Genomic DNA, 2,504 nt, shown 5'->3' with positions numbered 1-2,504 from the left:
CACCCCCAGCCTGTTTCCACCTAGAGCTTTTGCTTCAATCTCTCTCTCCACCCCCCAGTGCTAGAAGTTCAACACCCCCCACTCCTCCCAGCACAGCTCCCGCCAGGCTCCTTGGTGAAGCACCCCCCGTCTCCTCGTGCTGCCCCCACCCCGCCTGGAGGAGTCCCCCTTCCTCGGCACCCTCAGCTCTGCCGCCTCCTCAGGCACCCATCGCTGCCTACCTGGCCCGTCACTGTTTGTGCTGGTGCCTTGGCACAGGGGTCCTGAGGGAGGCTGACGAACTCAGTGGGGGCTGAGTTTTGTCTGAGGGGCTCAAGGCATCCAGGGGGCCGTGTATACACTTTGCTTCTAAGCTGGGAGCTCCTGGCGGGTAGGGACAGTGGTGGGCTCATCTCTGGATCCCCAGCACCCCGCACAGGTGTGGCATCTGGCAGGCACGCAGCTGACCTCTGCCAGGTGAACAACCAGGGGGCTAATGGGTGGCCCTGAGGCACGTGCGGCAGGAATTCAGGACAGGAATTAGGGAACCCAGGGAAGCGCCAGGAAGGAGGTGGAACTGGTGGACTGAGCAGGGAGGAGTTCAGTAGGGAAAGGGGGGAGGAAGAGGATAGAGAGCCTGCGGGGAGCGCGGGAGAGGCAGTCTCCTTGGGACGAGCAGAGGGGCTGGGTTTGGACTTGGACAGGGGACAGTGTCTGGACCTGGTGAGGTTGGTCCTGTGTGGGCAGATGGTGTGCCAGGCGGAAGAGCTGGGGAAACAGAGGGAGCCCTGGCCTCCCCATCCCACAACGCACTGGACAGGTCCCTCTCCCCTCCCATCAGCAGGGACGTGGCCTGAGGACAGCGCTTCTGAGAACCTGGTCCAGCTGCGTGGGAAGAGCTGGAGCGGAAGGGCAGCCTGAGGCCCTCTTCCCGTGCGCCACCCCACGTTTTACACTTTCCAGATTCCAAGAGGCACATTGGGAAGGTGAGGATCTCAGCAACGTACACAGCTATTGCCAGAGGAGGGAGGCACCAGGATCAGAACGGCTCGGCCAATCCTGAGGCATTAGGAGGGATGCACAGAGACTCAGAAGCAGAGAGGCCTTTGGAGGCCGAACCTGGAGCCGACTGGAAGTGTGGGTGCGGGGGACGGGGGAGTCACAGTTGACCCGGATGAGATCACTAAGGGCTGAGTGTGGAGCGAGAGGAGGGGAGGTGCACGGACTGCACGCTGGTGATCCTGGCACTGGGGGGCGGTGGGGAGCGGGCGTCAGGGAGATGAGGCGGTGACTCTCAATGCTGCCAGCAGAGGAGCCGCCAGTGGCGTGGGCGGACAGGCGGGGGAGGGGCATTCCTGGAGCTGAGAGAAGAGGACCTTTCCGGGAGGATCAGGCGACCACCTGTGTCCAAGGCTATTGACAGGTCAGGTGAGACAAGTTTGGAGAACCAACCACTGGACTTCCAGCATGGACATGATGGTGACCTTGACAGGAGTGGTCTCAGGGACAAAATGACTACAGGGGGTTGTAGAGAGAGTGGGGCCAGGGCAAGCGGAGTAGCAAATAGTTTTGCCTGAAAGATAGGCAGTAGCTAGAGAGGGCCGCGTGGCCAGGGGAGAGCTTTTATTCGGGTGGGAGTGACCCAGGAAGGGAGCACAACCAGTCGGTGTCCGTGAGGTGGCCGGGATGGGGAAGGGGTGGTGCTCCAGGCACAGGGGAGGGGTGGGCCTCAGGCTGGAGCAGGACGACTCACCGGAGGTCAGAAGGGGAAGAGGTCAAGGGCACAGGTGTGTGCAGGTGGGGAGACTTGGTAGCAGGAGCATGGGGTGTTTCTGTCTGAGCCACGCACGGGGTTATGACACCCACTTTAGAGATGAGAAAGCCGGGGTACAGAGAGGCGAAGTACCCACTGTTAGACAGTGGACTTGACCTAAGATTCAAAGGCAGCAGAAACTCCCCAGACAGGGAGTGGGAGAAGGAAAGACTCAGGCAAGGGGCAGGGAGGGGCCGTCGGCAATAGTCTAGGTCCTGTCTGTCCTGGAGGCCACTTAATTCTGTGAGATTAAGTGGGCAGCATGTGCTGGCCTGCAGCGGACCTCCACAGGGGAACACATTGGAGTGCAGACGTCAGAGGGAGGACCCTTGGAGAGGAGGCTTCAGGTGATACCCGAGAGAGCACCCTGTGGGGGGCGAGGGGGCCTGTGCAAGCAGGGAGGGCCTGGCCCTGCTTCACGGTCCAGCACCAAGGCCTGCCTGGCTCGGCTCAAACCCCCCCAATGTGCCTCCCCCAAGCCACTAACGCCAGGTCCACGCTGGCTGTGGCACAGGCTGCAGCCGTGGAAGTGGGGCAGGAGGGAACCATGGGGTCCCCAGGGAACCGTGCTGGTGAGGGTGGAACGGGGTTGGGGGACAGGACCCGGGAGCGGCCAGAGCTCAGATGGGCTGAGGGTGGTTCTCCACTCCTGTGAAGACTGAAGCAGCCGCAGGCCCCAGTCCTCGTGATGCAGCTGAGTCACCATCAGTTA

The 2,504-nt window shown here is 61.9% G+C and overlaps 1 long non-coding RNA gene across 5 annotated transcripts in view; it reads left to right on the top strand.

Annotated features, from left to right (window-relative positions):
- The window catches only part of LOC112411429 (uncharacterized), a 23,794-nt gene that overhangs the window by 11,399 nt on the left and 9,891 nt on the right, over nucleotides 1-2,504 (top strand). For all 5 annotated transcript variants that reach the window (XR_003005614.1, XR_003005611.1, XR_003005612.1 and 2 more), the window contains one exon: nucleotides 821-965. This is a non-coding gene — a long non-coding RNA (uncharacterized LOC112411429). The remainder of the gene's footprint in view (nucleotides 1-820; nucleotides 966-2,504) is intronic.

Source organism: Neophocaena asiaeorientalis, unplaced genomic scaffold, assembly GCF_003031525.2.
Source record: "Neophocaena asiaeorientalis asiaeorientalis breed wild unplaced genomic scaffold, Neophocaena_asiaeorientalis_V1.1 scaffold681, whole genome shotgun sequence".
Classification (NCBI taxonomy): Eukaryota; Metazoa; Chordata; class Mammalia; order Artiodactyla; family Phocoenidae; genus Neophocaena; species Neophocaena asiaeorientalis.
The sequence above is the reverse complement of the archived record's forward strand: the minus strand, read 5'-3'. Positions and strand labels throughout refer to the sequence as shown.